Genomic DNA, 20,912 nt, shown 5'->3' with positions numbered 1-20,912 from the left:
AATGATATTCATCCAGCATTGTCTGCATGAAGGTATGTTACTGGCTGGTGATTTTTTCCTAATGATCCCAAAGGTGCCTTAATTTCTTGAAAAATTTAACCCTTATTGAAACATAATTGAATGATTTATTTCAAGATAAAACTTTAATACAAGTCATGAAATATTAATTACTAGATGCTAATTGATATAACTTTGAAAAATAGCAAACATTAAATAGCAGATATTTAAAAAGAAAAAACTTTCAAAGTTCGAAAAGGTCTATGGAGCGTTTATTTTTTATAAGAAACAATTTTCCATTTTGATACTTTTATTTTTGTCATTTATCATTATTACTAATCTGTTAGCCTGGCATGATCAAATATTAAACATTCTAGCAGTGTGTACTCTTTAGATGCTGTTATGAAAATAATTTTATTAGAATCATTTAATTATAGTACAATCCACCTATATCAAATGCAAACAAGACGAAACGCATGATTCTATGCAATTTTCTTTAAAAGTCTCTAAATAAACTTTAAAATAAAAACGAACTGAAGATGAAAACAAAAATTTACATTTGTTTACAATATCATTGAAAACTCCTATAATTTCTATTTTTAGCATTGCTTCATTCAATTATTTTTTTTATTTTTTGTTTAGAAATTTTTACTCTTTAAATAAATGGTACCATAATTAAAAAAAAAAAAAAAAAAAAAACATGAAGGTGCATGAAAACGAAACTGATATTGAATCGAAAATTGTTTTACCTAATTTACTATAATTTTCACTTTCATAGCACATGATTACAACAATAAGACTAAAGGAAGTGATGGCAGACTATTTTAATGAGAAAAATGGAATTCTAACAAGTGCTAAACTCACACACACATTCATGAGTCAAGTGGGGGAAATAAGGATTCCCACTTAGTATAAACGCATTAGTCTTCGTATCAAAAGAAGAGTTTTCAGTAATTGATAGTGCACATGTAAACAATATAAGCAAAATAACAAAGGTGATATTAATTTTGTATTAAAAGAGTTTACAATAATGTGTTCATGCTAAATATTCATAAACAGCAAAGACATTTTATTCGCTGAGTGTGCATATTAGTATAGTCTAAATTAAAAAACAATCATTTGTTAGCATTTTAACAAGTTCAAAATTTATGTGCCATCTGATATAACAATTTTTCAATAACAATTTCCACTTTATTAGTCGGGTCAAAACAAGATAAATTTTTAACTGGTATAAAAGGTTTCCTAAAATCTCAAAGCCTTAAAAAGATTAACCTAGTTTTAAAGCAAAGAATACACCCAAAACTGCAATTCACAATCATGGATAAGTATTAACACAAAAGATAGATTCTTGAAAGTAAATTATGAAATTTATTCTAGGAAACGAATAAAATGTTGCGGTTTGAATATTTTAGGATCTATAAAATGTGTTAAAATACGACAGCCTGGTTTCTTGAGAACAGGGAATCATCTCTAGAGCATAGTTCAAAAAGAATATGAAAAAGAAAATGTTAATCACAGTGAACAAAGAATTTTACAAAACAACTTCAGTAATTTATATTTAATTATAGAGGAGAGAAAAGAGTATATTTATGGGCACATTTTTTGCCTCCAAACTTCAAGACAATAGCTCTACTTTGAGCATGGGCGTAGCAATTTGTCTTTAATAAGTGAATACAAGTGTTGACAGTATATTGTCCTAAAAAAGAAAACTATAATTATAAAATATATGTGTGTGTGAGAGAGAAAAAGAGAGGATTGATTTTTATGTAATTAGTAATTAAATAAATCACTTTAACATATACTTGATCCAGTATACAACTCAAATATTCAGAATATTTATTGAATATGTACTGCATCATACAAGTACGTCAGGCTGAATCTACCAGAGGAAGTAATCATAAACAGATCTTAAGATTTAAAAAACAAAAAATACAGAAAATAAAGATAAATCCCCTTAAAGATATATCCCAAAAATCACTTAAATTGATAAAGCACTTTTTTTAACTAAAAAATAGGATCTGTGAGCTGCTATATGTATATATATATATATATATTTTTTTTTTTACAGTGATCACCACTTATCAAGGCCCGGAAGCCACTCAGGGGTAAGGGTTATTGCAAGTACATTACGTTAGTGTGGAGATTTGATGAAGTGTTTACTCTTAAGGGGGCGGTTCATTAGGAATTTGTTAACATTGGACTTGAAGACATCCAAGTTGTAGTCTAGTGGGAAGCAGGCAGACAGAACAGTTCCACAGGCGTGCAGTTCTAAGAAAGAAGCTTTGTTCATGGAATCTGCGTTTTGATTTAGGCACAGATATAGAGTGGGGGAAATTTTTCACAGTGGATTCAGCTAGACGGGTGTTTTTCATGAAAGATTGGCGAGGGGGGACCAGAGATTGGAGTTCAAACGAGCACCTGCCATGGAAATAACGATAAAACAAGGATATGCTCGCAACGTCTCTTCTGTGGGAGAGAGGTTGCAGGGTAGAGAAAAGGGCATCCCCCACTAAGCCACAAAGTCTATTTTGTATTCTGTCAAGGCAGGATAGGCTGTTTTTAGCAGCTCCTGCCCAGATATGGCAACAGTATTCCATCCTTGGACGTACTTGGCTTTTATATAGATAGAGAATTGCATCAGTAGTGAGATATCTTCTGGAGCGGTAGAAGGATCCCACCATCTTTCCAACGACCTTGGCAACAGACTTGATGTACGTGTTCCATTTCAGATCAGGGGTAAAGGTCAAACCCAGAAGCTTGTCAAAACACGGGGCCTCACCCAGACGAGAGCCATCTATCACAATTGATGCCAGACGGGGATCAGAGCGTTGATGATGTAAGGATAGGAGTTTGGTTTTGGATGCATTAAAGGTAACCAGCCACATCTTCCCCCACTGAACCACGCGCTCGAGATCAGAGGAGAGAGAACTTTGTCATTTACAGCCTTTGATGTGTTGCCGTAGATGGTCGTGTCATCAGCATAGATGTCAACGAATGATTTAAGTATGCGTTTAGGGAGGTCATTGATGTAGATCAGGAAGAGAGTTGGGCCCAGGATTGACCCCTGAGGGACTTCAGCATTTATATTGCAGGCCTCCGATTTTTGTCCATCTACCACTACTCTTATGAGCCTATCGGAGAGAAATGATTTAATGATTGAGAAAACATTTCCAGTTATACCGTAGCTGGAAATCTTGTGAAGTAGACCCTTATGCCATACCTTGTCGAAGGCCTTTGATATGTCAAGAGCAATTGCCCTAGAAAGGAAGCCTTTGTCAAGAGATTCACTAATCCTGTGGGATATAACCGTCAGCACATCTGCGGTAGATCTTGCAGAGCGGAAACCATATTGTGTGTCACTAAGGTTATTTCTGCTGAGGTGGTTGACTATTTCTCTATTTAATATGGATTCCAGCAACTTACTCATAACAACACAGGAGACTTATAGGTCTGTACTGAGAGGGAGATGACTTATCACCTGAATTCTTAAATACAGGGCAAACTGATGAGGTTTTCCAGGGAGTCGGAAAGCACTTCTCCTTAAGGCAGCGCTTAAATAGTTTCGTAAGTATGGGAGCAAGTTCTGGTTGAAGCTTTTTTAACACTATAATTGAGATGCCATCAGGGCCAGTTGCTTTACTGGAATCTATGTTCTTGATTAGCTTGGCGACCTCATGCAAGGATATTTGTATGTTACCTAGCTTGTTCTGTGTTATAGGAGGAAATATGGGGAGTTGGTGGCCTTCGTTGATTTTGTTTGTTTGAGTTTTAGAATGTTAAAATTCAAGGGTGACAGCTACAGAGATTGGGTTTGTTTTTCGAAATACTGAAAAAAAATTTAATTAATGAAAATCTAAGTTTGATTTTTTGATCAATTTATATAATTTTTTTAACCATTAAACAAAGTTCAAAACCGACTTCAGAACCTAGTAGGTGATACCCTTTTCTTCCTGTAATCTCTTTGCCCAGATAGACAGACTTGCAACATCTCTTCTATCATTTTCATGGCAAGTACTTGTCTGAGCTTCAATCTATGATTATACCTGGCCAAACTTTCACAAAAAACATTCCTTTAGCTACGGCTATCAACAATTTCCCCACTATTAGGTTAAGAAAGTTCTTGCAGAATTTTTAATTTTGATTTTAAAATGTATTTTCTCTAACCTCTTAAATTACAATCATTTTAAAACTGTCCTTTCAGAACACTGGATACAAGATGGAAAAAAGGTAAATTTACACAATTTTCTTATTTCAATTCAATCCAGGCCGGAAAGCTGCTGAAACAGCTTGTGATATCAATGAAGCATTTGGCTCAGGAACCACTACCAAACGCACAGCACAATCGTTTAAAAAGATCTTGTGGCGGCGATAAGAGTTTTGAAGAAGATTAGTATAATGATTAAACTACCCCGGATATCTTAGCATTAAGTGAAACTAACCTTCACTCCTCCATTCTCTCTAACCACTTTAACATGCCTGGTTATCTCCCACTCTACCGTAAGGACTCTGACAGACATATGCATGGGCTTGGAGTCTATATTCTTAACACCCTCCCCCTGACTAGAGAAATAAAACTAGAATCAGACGACCAGGCCTTTATGTGCTTCAGACTAAATATGCAACACAATATTAGCTACTTGTATTTTCTCTACCGCTCTCCCTCAACCCAAGACTGTACCCTAATAAACAAAGTCTCAGACAGCATAGATATAGCACTCTCCCTCGATACTAGCGCACAAGTACATGTATTTGGTGACTTCAATGTCCACGACAGTAACTGGCTAGTATTCTCTAATTACACAGACGTAGTAGCTGGTAGCACAACACATAGCTTCTCTATATCCCATTCCCTATCTCAGATGGTTACATTTCGGACATGTTTCCCCAGACCAACAAGATCAACATGCCTCACTTCTAGATCTTTCTGACAACGGTTCCTGATGATTGTACAACAAATGCCCACAGCCCACTTGGAAATGCTGATCACGCTGTAGAAATCAGCCTAAATTCTCGCCCTAAAACTGAAAACCCACTACTCAAAACAACGAGGTATTACAAAAAGGCTGATTGGGAAGCCATCAGGGAACTCAGAGATGCCCCATGGCAAAATATTTGAACAGTGTGCAAATGAGACCACTGAATGGTTCGAAACTGCGATTGAAGCACATGTTCCTACTCGGAAATTCTATAACAAGCCCCACTCTCCCCAATGGTTTACTTCTGCTTGTGCAGCTGCCATTTGTCAAAGGCAGCATGTGTTTCGCAGATTCAACCAACATAAGTCCAGCTCAAATAAACAGAAGTATATAGAAGCTAGAAATAATTGTAAGAGAGTGATAGAGACAGCTAAGACAGATTACTCTGAAGCCACCAGAAAACGCATCGAAGCACAGAAATTAGGAACCCGGGATTTTTGGAAAATCTACAACAGCGTAGTAAATAATGGGCAGTCAACTATTCCCCCACTATCGAACAATCATGAGGTTGCTTGCATGGCAACTGACAAGGCTAATCTGCTTGGCAGTCAGTTTGCCTCGAACTCCACACTGGACCCGGTACACCACTCCCTCCCTGACTTTTCTTTGCGTACAGACACCACACTAGACGATTTGAAAATCACCCCTTCTCAGGTACATGCTATTATAAAAAACCTAGACACCTCTAAAGCATGTGGACCAGATCTCATCCCGGCTGTGCTATTAAAAAAATGCTCTGCCGAGGTTGCTCCAGTTTTCTCCAAACTTTACAATAAATGCCTTAACGAATGTTGCTTTTCCGACTACTGGAAAACCGCTTCTGTGGTACCAGTATTCAAGAATTCTGGTGAAAGAACTGACCCACTAAATTATCGCCCCATTAGCCTCCTTCCGCTTTTCGCCAAAATATTTGAGTCCTTAGTTAATCGAGCCCTAGTCTAGCACGTAACAGCTGCTAAACTCCTGACTGACAAACAATATGGATTCAGGCAAGCCCGTTCAACAGCAGATATCTTAACTGTAGTTTCTGAACGTATATACTGTTCACTGGACAAAACAGGGGAGGGTAGAGTGGTAGCCCTTGATATATCTAAGGCTTTTGACAGGGTATGGCACGATGGTCTTCTAAGGAAAATTAGATCATATGGAATCACTAAAAGAATTCATAATGTAATTAAATCCTTAAGTAAGAGAAAAATCCTCGACAGTCGTACAACCAAACAACATGACATAAATGCGGGAGTTCGTCAGGGGCCTATCCTTGGACCTCTATCATTCCTGATATTCATAAATGACCTCCCTGCTGAAATTGTTTCGGAGATGGGTATATTTGCCGATGACACCACTCTCTATAACAGATATGAGGGGAAAACATGAACACATATCCAAGGAAATGGCAGAAACACTAGAGCATGACCTCAAATCTGTAGTGGAATGGGGACAAAATGGATGGTCACATTCAATGCTGCTAAGACTAAGCTTGTTTCCTTCAATAACTACAAGAAACCTTCTCTACAACCAATAGCAATGGCCAAGAACACATTGCCCAAAAGTACTTCTTTTAAACTCCTTAGCCTAACGTTTATAGGGATATGAACTGGAATAGATACATTGAGAGCATTGCCAAGGCTGCTGCAAGGAAGGTTGGCTCCCTTTACTGTGCTAGAAAACTACTTACTCCTGAAAGTATCCTATACCTCTATAAGGCCACCATTCACCCATGTATGGAGTACTGCTGTCACATCTGGGCTGGTGCATCTGCTGCTTGTCTTTCGCTCCTGGACAGGGTTCAAAAGAGAGTCGCCAAACTGATAGGTCCTGAACTGTCATCTAGGCTTCAGCCTCTGTCCCATCGACGAGATATTGCATCCCTCTGCCTGTTCTACAAATACTTTAATGGTGAATGCTCTGACGAACTGCAAACACTTGTACCTCCTCGACGTAACTACCTCTGACAAACCCGACAAGCTACTAAGTCTCATCCCTTTACAGTAGATATCCCTAGGTGCAAGAAAGCCTTTTACTCCAATAGTTTCTTCCCCAGAACTGCAGGTCTTTGGAACTCCCTTCCGGGATTCTGCTTTCCCAAATGTACTGATATGCAGAAGTTCAAGTGAAATGTGAACAAACATCTTTCTACTCATCTCCCTTCATAATGCCCCTGCAAATTAAGTCCTTGATAGTAGCCCCCTGCTTCAAAGTGGCACTGTGCCTTGTTTGGGGTGAAAATTGAATTAAAAAATAAATAAAAATTAAAAAAAAATAAAAATGATTAGCCATCGGATGTTGACAACAATCAATTAAGAGCCCAAATTGAAGCCAATCCACACACAACTGTTCCAGAACTTGCTTCTGAATTAGATTAACGTATAAAACAATTTTCAACCACCTGTAAGAGATTAGAAGACAAAAGTTAAAGGGATGCCTCACAAATTTAACAACCACAAAAAGAAACGTTATGAAGGATCATCTTCCCTTCTTTTATGCAACAAGAACTTGTTTCTTGATGGAGTTGTGACTTGCAATGAAAAGCAAGTTCTTTACAACAACCGGTGATGCTCAGCTCAGTGGTTAGATGCAAACGAAGCTCCACGTCACTTCCTGAAGCCAGAGTTGCACCAAAAGAAGGTCATGCTAACTGTTTGGTTTGCAACCAGTCTCCATTAGTTTTTTTTTTTTTTTTTTTTTTTTTTTTAATGCAGGCAAAACTATTATGGCGGTGAAGTACTATCAACAAATGGATGAAATGTATCAAACTTCGACAACACCACCCAGCAAAAAAGGCCCAATTCTTCTCCACACGTTGCTAAACCAACTCTGCAGAAGTTGAACAAATTGGGTTAAGAAACTGCCTCATCCACCATACTCTCCAGACCTCTCATCTACTGACTACCACTTTTTCAAGCATCTCTACAACTTTCTGCATGAGAAATGCTTCAAAAACCTAAGTGCTATAAAAAAACGTCTTCAGCGATTTCATTGTAACCAGAACGCAAGATTTTTATGTTGCTGGAATAAATACTTGTTTAAATTTAGTTTAATAACCTACGCTCCTCCACCTTCCTCAAGATTAAAAAAGGAGAAAGATAATCTTAATAGCAACATTCAAGATTTAACAAACAGAAACAAAGCAAGGCTTAATTCTTTATTACATAAATACAAATAAAAATATACTCAACCTTTGCATGTAAAACAGGTTTACAAACAATTATGCCTTTTTTCCCCCCAATTATAAAGTAAATTATTTATAACCATGAAGTAGATGTGGAAAAAACTGAATTCTGAGCAAGATTCCTTATCACAGTTATTACATAACTAGTCCGCGCTCGCTGCTCTTGTTTTGATTGAATGGGTGACACAAATAGATGGTAACATTTAATGCTACTGAGACAAAGCTCCTTTCCTTTAACAATTATAAGAAACCTCTTCAACCACCAATTGCCATGGCAAATAGCATCCTACCTGATAAGCTAACATTCAAACTCTTTGATCTAACATTCACAGGTAACAGGAATTGGAACAAATACATGAATATCTCTATAAAGTCAACATCCACAGATTGTTTCCACATCTGGGCTGGTGCCTCAACTGCTAACTTCTCACTCTTGTACAAAATAAAAAAAATTCTTGTAATCTAATAGGTTCCTCAATGTTCACAAAGCTCTAGCCCCTGTCCCATCACTGCAATGTTGCATCTCCATGTTCGTTTTAGAAGTACTACAATGGAATATACTGACAAACTTGCTGCTCTAGTGCCCCATGACGTAAAAAACAATCAACCATCAGCAAAATTCGATCCATTTCAGAAGTCGCCAAATGCCAGAGGACTTTCCACTCTTCCCTCAAACTGCTAACATTTGGAATTCTTTCTTCTCCACTAACTGTACCAACGTGCTGAAACTTAAATGTAATATGAACAAACATCTCACTGCAGAACTCCTCACTTAGGATGCTCTCTATACACGTGGCTCTAAATTTATAGTTGTCCCTTTGCGTCTCGAGGCAAACATGCCGTGTGACTTAAGTGGGGTGGGGGGCGCACCGAAAAAATGAACCAAATTATCTATTTTTAAAAACTCCTGCACTTCCGATTAAGACTTAAACAAAGAGGCCAAGAATTATTCAGAAAGAAATTCTTTAAAACCTCAGATTTAATTCCTATCGTTTTATGAAAATACTTAAGATTCAATCTCATTATTCTATCGAATAACAATAACGTTGACAGATCCGATGTAGCTTCAACGCTTTTCAAAATGCATTGTGCAAATCTCAACAACTTTCAAGAATGTATTGATTTTTTTTCCTTTCCAGAAAAGTTAAATGGCTCCAGATGTGAATGAATATCGAAGAACTAAACATTCTTATATAGCGATTCATTAACAACGCACAAATTGGTTCATGCAGACTATTTGGTACCGAAGAAAGATGCCGATATGAAAGATACGGAAGTGGAAGGAAAATCAACAAGCCAAGCTGATTGTTATAAGCAGAACATTGAACAAGATCTGCATAAAGACCATTACAAGGAACAGAAAGAAAAACAGAGGAAGAGGGGAGAGGGGGGAAGAACGACACTATTTTGTTGCTTTTCTTTTGAAGAGAAAGTTTTGTTTAATCCAAACTGATCAGAAATAACAGGTACTTTTGCTTTATTTTGAATATAGCACAAAAAACTACATAAGAAATGGATCTGAACCATTTTTGGATAGAAATAATAAACAATGGCAACAAACACATTACAACTTTACAGAAAAATCTTTTTGGCACCAGAAAGGTGTACTGCTCCAGCGAATGAAGAACTGTACAGGTTGTACAGGGTCATATACTTATCCAGCCATGAAGATACCTTCAATATAATCTGCAAAATAACAATGATGACGACAAAACAATAGACTTCTAAGACCAAAATCATAGTGGACGATGAAATTTTATTTTCAAGCTTGTGGTAAGATTTAACTCTTCGAAGTATGTACATAACCTAACATTATATGCATGTTATCTTCTAAGATTTTCAAGTCACACCTAAGTAGCACACCTAAGTAGCAAGACATCTGATAAATCTATACTAGATTCGAGCACATGTGAACTAGTGTTAATTTCTTTTCATTAATTTCTTATGTAGCTGGTGAGTGATGATTCGTTCTTAAATGCAAATCTTATTGTCCGATCTCAATACTCATAATATGAAAAAAACTAAAATAAACACCCAACCATGTTTCTTTTTTTTTTTTTTTTTTAAATCATTTACATTAATTACTTTCAGAAATTAAATAATTGCTCCAAACAAACCTACTTTAAAATAAAATCGGTTTTTAAAAATTTACTTATAAATTTTTTTTTTTTTACCTTTCAGATGCAATACATGGACTAAGTATTCCATACAAGTATTCATACAAGTTTCCTTTAAAACTTATAAATTTTTTTTATTTATTTATTTATTTTTTTTTTTACACGGTGATCACCACTTATCAAGGCCCATAAGCCACTCAGGGATAAGGGTTATTGCAAATATAGCACGTTAGTGTGGAGATTTAATGAAGTGTCTACTTAAGGGGGCGGTTCATCAGGAATTTGTTTATGTTGGACTTGAAGACATCCAGGTTGTAGTCAGGTGGGAAGCAGGCAAATGGAACAGAGTTCCACAGGCGTGCAGCTCCAAGAAAGAAGCTTTGTTCATGGAATCCATGCTTTGATTAAGGCACAGATAAAGAGTGGGGAAAAATTCTATTTTATTTAAATAAGAGTAGATGTATGTGTCTGTCAGTGTGTAAATATTTAACCGCTAACTGCTAGTCACATAATACTGAAATTAACAGGAAATAATAATAATAGTAATCATACACCAAGGATGGGTTATAATGAGTAAATTCTTTATTTGAATGGATAAATAACACGTACAGAAGTTGGCAATTTAAAATGCAAAATGTTCATTTAACCTTGACATTTCTATTAGTTTGTGCATGTGTAAACTAACCATAGCTAAAATTGGCTTAATTTTATAACTTTCTTATAGCTCAAATAGTTGAAGCGTTAAATATTTTGGTTTCAATCCTAGCTGATGGCACCCAAATTATTAATTTGAAATCAGTACTACATCAGATACAATATAATCTATACTATTAATAAAATTCTAAATGTTTATTTGTGTGCGTGTGCCTATATACCAATAAAACTTTCAAACGGATGCACCAAATGAAAAAATTTTTTTTCCCTGAAAGGTGCGAGTCCCTAGATTGTCCTCATCTATATATGATTCGTAATGAACAACGCCGAGTCACACAAAAAGCCCGAAATAAGGGTTTTGGGGCCATTTCATAAACTTGCCGAAAAAGTTATCTGCCCATGTCAACGGAATTTAGTACTGTATACTTTTCCCATTTTATTACATTTTCACCCCAAACAAGGTACATTGCCACTTTGGTGTAGGGGCTACTATCAGGGGCAACAACTACTGGGGTACTATGTAGAGATTTGGGCAGCAAGATGTCTGTTCACGTTACACTTGAACTTCTGCACATCAGTACAATTGGGGAAGCAGGGACCTGGAATGGAATTTCAAAGTCTAGCGGTCCTGGGCAAAAAACAACTGGAGTAGAATGATCTTTTACAACTCGGGATCTGTGTGGGGGTTGGATTTAGCTGCCTGTCGGGTTTGTTGAGGGTGTTTACGTCATGTGGGCACAAGTGCTTGCAGTTCGTCAGAGCATTCACCATTAAAATATTTGTAGAACAGGCAGAGGGATGCAATATTTCGTCAATGAGACAGAAGCTGAAGCTTAAATGCCAGTTCAGGGCCTATCAGATTGGCAACTCTTTTGAACCTTGTCTAGGAACAAGAGACTAGTAGCAGATGCACCAGCCCAAATATGACAATACTCCATACATGGGCGAATGGTGGCCTTATAGAGGTACAGGATACTTTCGGGTGTTAGTAGTTTTCTAGCACGGTAGAGAGCTTACCTTCTTCGCGACGGCCCTGGCAATGCTTTCAATGTAATTGTTCCAACTCATGTTTCCTGTAAACGTTAGGCCAAGGAGTTTGAAAGATGTACTCAGATAAAGAGTTGTTGGCCATTGCTATTGGTGGTAGAGAAGGTTTCTTGTAATTATTTAAGGATACTAGTTTAGTCTTGGCGGCATTGAACGTGACCGTCCATTTTTGTCCTCATTCCACTACAGATTGGAGGTCATCCTCTAGTGTTTCTGCGATTTCTTCAGATATGTGTTCATTTGTTTTCCTGTCGTGCCTGTTATAGAGTGTGGTGTCATCAGCATATATACCACACAATTTTGTCGGAGAGGTCATTTATGAATATTAGGAACAATAGAGATCCAAGGATAGACCCTTGGGGCACTCCCGCATTTAGATCATATTGTTTAGATCATATTGTTTAGATGTACGACCGTCGAGGACAACCTGGATTTTTCTCTTTTCTAAGAAGGATTTAATTATTTTAAGTATTATGTTAAGTATTCTACCAGTGATACTGTAGGATTTAATTTTCCTGAGGAGACCCTTATGCCATACCCTGTGAAAAGTCTTAGATATATCTAGAGCTACCGCTGTGACTTCCGCCGCTTTGTCCAGTGAATGATATACAGGGTGTTCCAAAAGTCTTGGGCACATTAAGCAGATAAGAGGACTTGAAATGTGCCCAAGACTTTTGGAACACCCTGTATATGTTCAGAGATTACAGTTAGGATGTCTGCTGTGGAATGGGCTTGTCTAAATCCATATTGTTGGTCAGTCAGAAGTTTAGCATCTGTAAGGTGATGGACTAGAGCATGGTTAATTAAGGTCTCAAATATTTTGGCAAAAAAATGGGAAGAGGCTAATGGGGCGATAATGGGCCAGTTCTTTCGCCAGAATTCTTGAAAACTGGTACCACAGAAGCAGTTTTCCAACAGATCAGAAAGCAAGATTCATTAAGGCATTTGTTGTAGAGTTTGGAGAGAACTGGAGCTACTTCAGCCGAGCACTTTTTTAATAAAACAGCTGGGATGAGATCGGGTCCACATGCTTTTGAAGTGTCAAGGTTTTTTTAAGCATGCTCCTGAGCAGGGGTGATTTTCAGATCGTCTAGTGTGGCATCTGTCTGCATAGGAAAGTCAGATAAGGGTTGGTTGAAAGGGTCCAGTGTGGAGTTTGAAGCAAACCGAATGGCAAGCATGTTAGTCTTCTCGGTTGCTGAGCAAACAACCTCGTGATTGTTGGTTAGTGGGGGAATTGTTGATTGCTCATTGTTTACTACACTGTTATAGATTTTCCAGAAGTCACCAGTTCCTAATTTTTGTGCTTCGATGCATTTTTTAGTGGTTTCAGTAAATTCTCTCTTAGCTGTTGCTATTTCTTTCTTAACGTTACTTGTAGCTTCTATATACTTCTGTCTGTTTGAACTGGACTTATGTCGGTTAAATCTGCGATATGCATGCTGCCTTTGAGCAATGGCAGTTGCACAAGTAAACCATTGAGGAGAGTGGGGCTTGCTATAAAATTTCCGCATGGGAACATGTGCTTCAATTGCAGTTTTGAATCATTCAGTGGTCTCATTTGCACACTGTTCAGCAGGAAGAGAAAAAATATTTCCCCATGGGGCATCTCTGATAAGATCTCTGATGGCTTCCCAGTCAGCCTTTTTATAATATCTCGTTTTGAGCACTGGCTCTTCAGTTTTGGCTCTATAGTTTAGGGCGATTTCAACCATTATCCCTGCATGATCAGCGTTCCGAAATGGACTGTCGGCATTCATTATACAATCATCGGGAACTGTGGTCAAAAACAGATCTAGAAGTGATGTGTGTTGTTCTTGCTGGTCAGAGAAACAGGTTGGAGACGTAACCATTTGTGATAGAGTGAGATATAGAGAAGCTATGAGTTGTGCTGCCAGCTGCATCTGTGTAACTAGAGAATCCAAGCCAGTTTTTGTGGTGGACATTAAAGTCACCAAATACATGTACTTGTGCGCTAGTATCGAGGGAGAGTGATGTGTATGCTGTCAGAGACTTTGTTTATTATGGTACAGTTCTGGGTTGAGGGAGAGCAGTAGAGAAAATAAAAGTAGCTAATGTTATGTTGTATGTTTAGTCTAAAGCAAATAAAGGCTCGATCATCTTTGGGCATATGGACAGGACTTGTGATGCATTGGATAATGCGTCCGACTACGGGTCAGAAGATTCCAGGTTCAAATCTTGGCAAGTTCATAATTTTAACCATCATTTTATTCAACGTTTACTAATTATCCTTATCCTTAGTTAGGGTATTTTTGTTTTTTCAGAGATTTTGTTTTGTGCATATGAGAATTTCCCATACTCCGAGTTCACAGGGTAAGTGTTGATGGTAAGATGATGTTGCGTGTACTCGATTTTGTGTTTGACTCGACGTTGTGTGCAGACGCGGTGCAGCTGTTAGTATTCAATAAAGAATTAGCTCTGTAATAATAAATACGAAATCTGTATGAATTAAAATATATTAAGCATATTTTAACACCGGCGAGGTTGGGCGCCCTCCCGCTAGTTTAAAATAATTCACATTTTTAAAAATTACTTTATGACAGAAGGCTAAACAAGTATTTCACGCAAATTTACAAATGACGATACATTTTCTTTTTGTTCAAACTTAGCATGTTTTTTTTTGTTTTTTTTTTCATCATTTCGATAAAGACTTAGCATTTTGAAATCTAATAAATTTGTAAATAGATTAATTTTGATTCAATTAATAATTCCATTACCGAATCATACCATTATGATATTGAACATTAATATATTTTGTATAAAAAAATTTTTTTGTATGTCCAGCAAAGGTTTTTTTTTCTGTGGGCTTACTACTTTTAGAACTTTTTATATACCATCTAGATCATAATATCTAAGATTTGCAAATGAGTGTCGCGTCTAGATTTATTTACATAAGACTTTTACAAAATTCTTGCTATTTCGGCTGCCCTTGTGCGTGTTCACCTTTTTTGTATAAAGGTGGAACTAAGTTGAAACAGGTGCCACGAAAGTCCAGAAAGCAATCAGCTTTTGATCAATGTGGGGAAAACCCCTTATATTAGACAATTGCTATTCAATTTGGACAATCCCTTTTTATTGAGAGCTGGGGAAGCAAAACCAGCCAAAGTTAGGTAAACAAACCCAAAAAAACTGCTGCGCAGTAAAAGTTAACTGCGGGATTTCTGTCAATTAAGGTTTTAAAGCATAAATTCAAACATTTTTCTGTTACTCTCCCTTGCTGGCTGAGCGGGTAACATATCAGTTTTTTTCACTTTATTTTCCACTTTCGCCTCAAGGCTTCTGGTTTGATCCAACCTACCTACCAAAACTATTTTTTATTTTAACATATTTGTTTTTACCCCCCCCCCCCGCCCCTGAAAAACACACACACACACACACACACACCGCTAGTAATTACATACAGGAAATATTAAAGGAACTGAAAAAAAAAAAAATTGCCTGCCGAGAGGTACTGGACTAAAGAAGCAAATTAAAGATTGCTTCTTACAATGCAATGTTTTTTGTATGGAACGATGTAGCACAATATTAATTTGCTTATTAGTACTTGTTAATTTATCTTATTTGGGTCAGTTCTATATTTAAAATATTATGAGCACTATTTTCATAGAAATGAAAAACTCATTTGCTGTGTGTTATTAATTTTTCTGCCTTAAAAACTAATTTTTTGTGCTATCCAAAAAATATTAATTATCAAAAAACATTTGATTAAATATATTGCTCATCCCATAGAATTTCAACGGATCTTGCTAGTAGTTACATATATTTCTCACCTTTATTTATGGTTGAAATGTACATTAAATGGTACATGATTTCATTTAATATCATTTCAAAAAATGTCATGCGAGAAAATTTATTGGTCAAAAGGATTTCAAAAATTAAATCTACCACAGAATATTGTTTTTTATTTTTCTAATGGTAGAATATATTTGAACATATCTAATCAGGTTAAAATTCAGTTATGACAAATTTCCTATGTACCAAATAAAAAAAAAGTTACAAATTTGTAAAATAAAATAATGGAGCATAATTGTGACTGTATTAACAAGGGTTATTTTTTAAAATCTATTTTAAAATACTTAGCCAAGAAAAAAAAACAAAAAAACTTATTACGTAAGACCAAAATCAAATTTAAAATTATACTAGAACTAAATGACGATTTTATAAGAGAAACAAAAAATATAAAAATAAATGTTGAATGCAATTTTAGTTTTGTTTTTACACCTCTGATAGCATCTTCAAGAAAAACTGAGGTTTATGAAATTTGAACATTATGTATATCATGAAGAAATATGCGACTGAAATAGGCCACAACAATTAAATGCTAATATAACAATTATTTTTTTTTTTAAATAAATTTGTGAAAATTTGTTCCCCACATTTGCTGAGGTTTACATATATTTTGAATACTAAAAAATTCTGAATAAAGTATTATCGCTAGACACTAAAAATACGATTTCGAATTACTCAGGACTTTTACTCAATTATAGCTGACAGAATGATAGCATACTACCCCCTGGACTAAAAAGGTTCCATTTGAAATTCTGTGCAGATTCCAGAATTTGACAAGATACATCTTAAGAATGTCAGAGATTACATAGACCGAAAACGTAAAAACACTTAAGAGAACAGTAGTCCAAAGAACTCAAATAATGCAATAGATTTAATATGAAATCTTTAATGCAGTTAAATTTTTTTATTTAAAATAGAACATTTTTTTTTATACACAAGATTTTATCATAGCAATCCATACAACTATAAATATTGACCGATCAACAATGAATACAATTGAAGGATTAATTTTCTGCAGCCTTGTTTATAACATGACGCTTTTTTTTTAATAAATAAATATTAAAGAGTTTTGCAATTTATTTTTGTGTTAATTTATTTCATGTTGAATAAAATATTAAAGTTTCTATGCGTTTCTCATTAATTTTTGTTCATTTAAGATTATCATTTTTGTAAAAAAACAAAAAAACAAAAATAACAAAACAATTTTTTCCAATTTCAATCATACACCAAAAAATGTATTGTTTTATTTTACAAGAATTGAAACCAATCGGTATCATGCTATTACTATCTGCAAAATGTCTTTCAGATTTTAATAAAATTTAATTTTAGCAACATTTGTCCTTAGTATCATACAAAAATGATACAAATATTTAATGCCATTTTTTTTTTTTTTTTTTTTTTTTTTTTTTTTTTTTTTATTAGTCTAGGTAATAAAAATCCTTGATATATCTATTTATATTTAAAAACCAAACCAGAAGCTGGGGCACGAAAACCATTTTCTTATTTAAATAAAATAAATATCTAAACTGAAATTGTACTGCCCATGTAAGATCTGTGCCAGAAATTCATAAACAAAGACAATATTTCAATTTATTTTATTTATAACTTGAAAATTATAGAAATTAATAAAAATGGATATTGAAGCAGTAGAACATTTCTGTATTAATTCCTGGGCAACACAGGGGGGGGGGGTCTCCTGTCGTTGCATAACAATCTTGATGACAATATGGAAAATTATGTAACCATGAAAAAAAAAAAAAAAAAAAAAAAGATCAAATTCGGGTGGGGATCATAGAAAAAAAAAATTTGAATACAAAACTGGTTTTAAAGAAACGAAATATTCAGCTAGTAGTTGTACAACCTGTATGACTGAATCGTAGTAATTGTTGGTTTTACATAAAAATACAAACAGAAAGAAAGGTGAGTATATTAACGATTAAGACAGGTCAGACGAGAATTGTAGACAAGTAAACAATGACAGGTAAATAGGCCAACAGGTAAATAGGCCGAGACTTGAATGAATCTGATATTTGAATGACATCAACAGTAATTGGACTGAGGTTAAGTGTGTAAACTTAAAAACGTTCCCATCTAATTTATAGCTATTTAAAATACGTACTTTACTCTTCTAGCTTTTAAGCAATACCAGCCTTACTTCACTATCACCACCATCGCCACATCAAAATTCCAGTAAAGTTATTTAGTATTCGCTGAAACTGGTTTTTACTTGTCGATAGAATTTGTGTTTTGGTGACATCATGTTTGGGCAAGTTAAGGATATCAAATTTTCAAATAAGTTCTATATTCATTTGACCACATATCAACAGAGTCCATATGAATGATCATGAACAAAATAGAAGATCACCATTTTCATTGATTATATAAAAGTCCCAATTTTGTGTATGGCTGGCTAAAAGTAAGAAACTACACAAGATAAACTTACATAATCGGATTCAGTGTAATCCCACTTGGTAATGATTATAAAATAAAGATACTATTATATTCACTACCTTGGGATCACTAGGCATCAAATTAGTAGGGGGGGGTGAGGATTAAAATTACTTTTTTTATTCTTATTGGTAGTGATTACAAAATAACACTAACTAGGTTGAAATTTTACAAGAAAGTTACACACGCTTTAAAAATTAGATTTTATTATCAATGCCCCCTCTCATTCCCAGCAACACCAGACATAATCGTATTCATTGTGATTTCCCCTCGGAAATGTTAATATAACAGTATTTTTATTTTTATTCTAGTAATATTCATTGCCTGTGGATAACTAGATACTAAACTAGTATTGGGGGGGGGGGGTAAATAGTTTCTAACTAGGAAGTTTAAAAAAAAAAAAAAAAAAGTTACTTTTAAAAATTCCATTTTATTATCAACAGCAGGCAACCCTGCTAGTACAAGATATAAAATGAAATTAAATCAATGTACCCCCCACACACACCCACATCTACTGATTTTATAAACCTTTAGATTTTTAATGCAAATTTTAATATTAAAAAATAAAAAAAAATCAGCACGAGGGGGCATATGTAACAGATTCAAATATCTGGTTTCAAAAAGTAGCATTAATTTTTTTTCTTCTTCAAAATCAACAATCGCATGTGAAATGCTGTAAGAAAATATTTCAAGGATAAAATTTAAAATATTTTTAGTTGGCCCTTATTAAGCACAAAACGAGACTCCTCACTCAAGACTTACAGAGAGTAAACAGATTTAGAAGTAAAAGAACATTTGATTTGATTTTTTTTCAATGTAAAACCAACAAACAAAATGAAATGGAAAAGAAATAAGATAAATTTGATAAACCAAAAAAGTTTTTAAGATGCGACCATTCATTCTATGCGTTTAGTGCTAAAAATAATATTTCAAACATGTGTCTAACAGAAAAACTGACGGACAGAGCCTCTCCTCTGATAAAGATGCTTACATACATATATATATATATACATATAACTAGCTCTACCTACGTATATATATATACATATAACTAGCTCTACCTACGTATTGAGCACTTTTGAAGTAAATACTTAAAGTTTACGCATAAATCTATACTTTCGTATAGTAAATTTATGTGAATAAATGAAATAGTTATACATACATATATAAGGCAAAAGAGGCGTGCACGTTTCTGTATGTCCAGCAAAGGCTTTTTTTGCAGGGGTTCTCGTGGAGGAGGGAGTACTATGTTTTAGAACGTTATGTACTCCCTAGATTATATCATCTATGATTTGCGAAGGGACGTCGTCTAGATTTATTTTGATCGACTTTTATAAAATTCACGCTATTCCATCCTCTCACGGGTTTTCAAATAAAAGTGAAACTAATCGAAAGCGAAGGCAGCTTCCCAGCTTTTCTGCCAGGGACGTCCAGAAAGCAATTAGCTTTGATCAATGTGGGGGGAAACCCCTCACATCAGACAATTGCTATTCATTTAGACGCTCCCTTTTTGTGGGGAGCTGGTTTTCCCCAACATTGTTGGGGGGGAAAAAATAAATGAAACGGTGGAAAGCTGAACTGACCTTCAGCCAACCTTCCTTTCTACACATGTGAACTCATTCACTTAGTAAGTCCACTTTTTGATCGACATTGCTAAATTTGAACGCTTTTCACTTCCTATGGCTTCGTAGCAAAGCGGTAAGATACGTTTTCTTTCACGCCGTCGGGTTGTCACGGGTTCCAACCTACCTGCCTACTAACACTTTTTTGTGCTCAACACACCTCCAAACACCCGGGCAATGCCCCGCTAGTCTAAAATAATATTAATCCATTTCATCTGAAACTGCTATTTAAACCATTAAAATTTAACAGTTTCTATTTAACCCTTTCAACACAAATGTCAAAATTCTGTGGATTAAGTTAACCTAGGATAGTGTCATTCACGGGGGGGGGGGTCCCCATTCAGTTGTTCAGTTTGAGCTTTTGTATAAAGTGGCTAAAAAGGAAGAAAATTAGAACATCTTAAAAAATATGGCAACAGAACATTTGAGGTCAAAAGTGAAGAAAAATCCAAAGAAAACCCGAGATAAATATTAAAATAGAATGAAAAAAAAAAAAAAAAAAAAAAATCCAAACATTTTTCCCATAGTTTTTATCAACACTAAACTTATCAATCCTCATCTCCAAAATTCTTAAACCAAATTGGATAATTTGCATTTCGTTATTTTCACCTTTCAATCAATGGAAACTCAATTTTCTTCTACATGAACCTGTGACACAACGGTTAAAGATGCTAATTAGCGTTCAGTTCTACGTAAAAGCTTTCTGGAGGGTGATGGTTCAATCCTTACTATATCCCTAATAATTAATAAACTTGATAATTAACATTTCTACTCAGTCATGGCTGATAAAAAAAAAGAACAATCGACTATTGATTACATAAAAGGATTTAGTTCAAGGTTCCATATAGAGTTCAAAAGAATGCATTTGAATAAGGTCGGAGGTTACATCAACCGAAACGTTGTGAATCAAACAACCAAGACGAAAATACAAATTAACCAATTTTACAATGACATTAATTTCTGAAAGTAAATAAAAAAGGACATCACAAATGATACATTCATATTTTTGTATGTGATGTACTTTTAGAATATTCACCTGAATAAGAATTTGCCTAAAGCTAAACATTTT

At 35.1% G+C, this 20,912-nt stretch overlaps 1 protein-coding gene across 12 annotated transcripts in view; it reads right to left on the bottom strand.

The window, feature by feature from the left end:
- The window catches only part of LOC145278012 (RILP-like protein 1), a 188,812-nt gene that overhangs the window by 93,383 nt on the left and 74,517 nt on the right, over window positions 1-20,912 (bottom strand). The gene's annotated exons all lie outside the window — the stretch shown is intronic.

Source organism: Euprymna scolopes, chromosome 1 (genome assembly GCF_053919585.1).
Source record: "Euprymna scolopes isolate OS-2025 chromosome 1, ASM5391958v1, whole genome shotgun sequence".
Lineage (NCBI taxonomy): Eukaryota > Metazoa > Mollusca > Cephalopoda > Sepiida > Sepiolidae > Euprymna > Euprymna scolopes.
The sequence above is the reverse complement of the archived record's forward strand: the minus strand, read 5'-3'. Positions and strand labels throughout refer to the sequence as shown.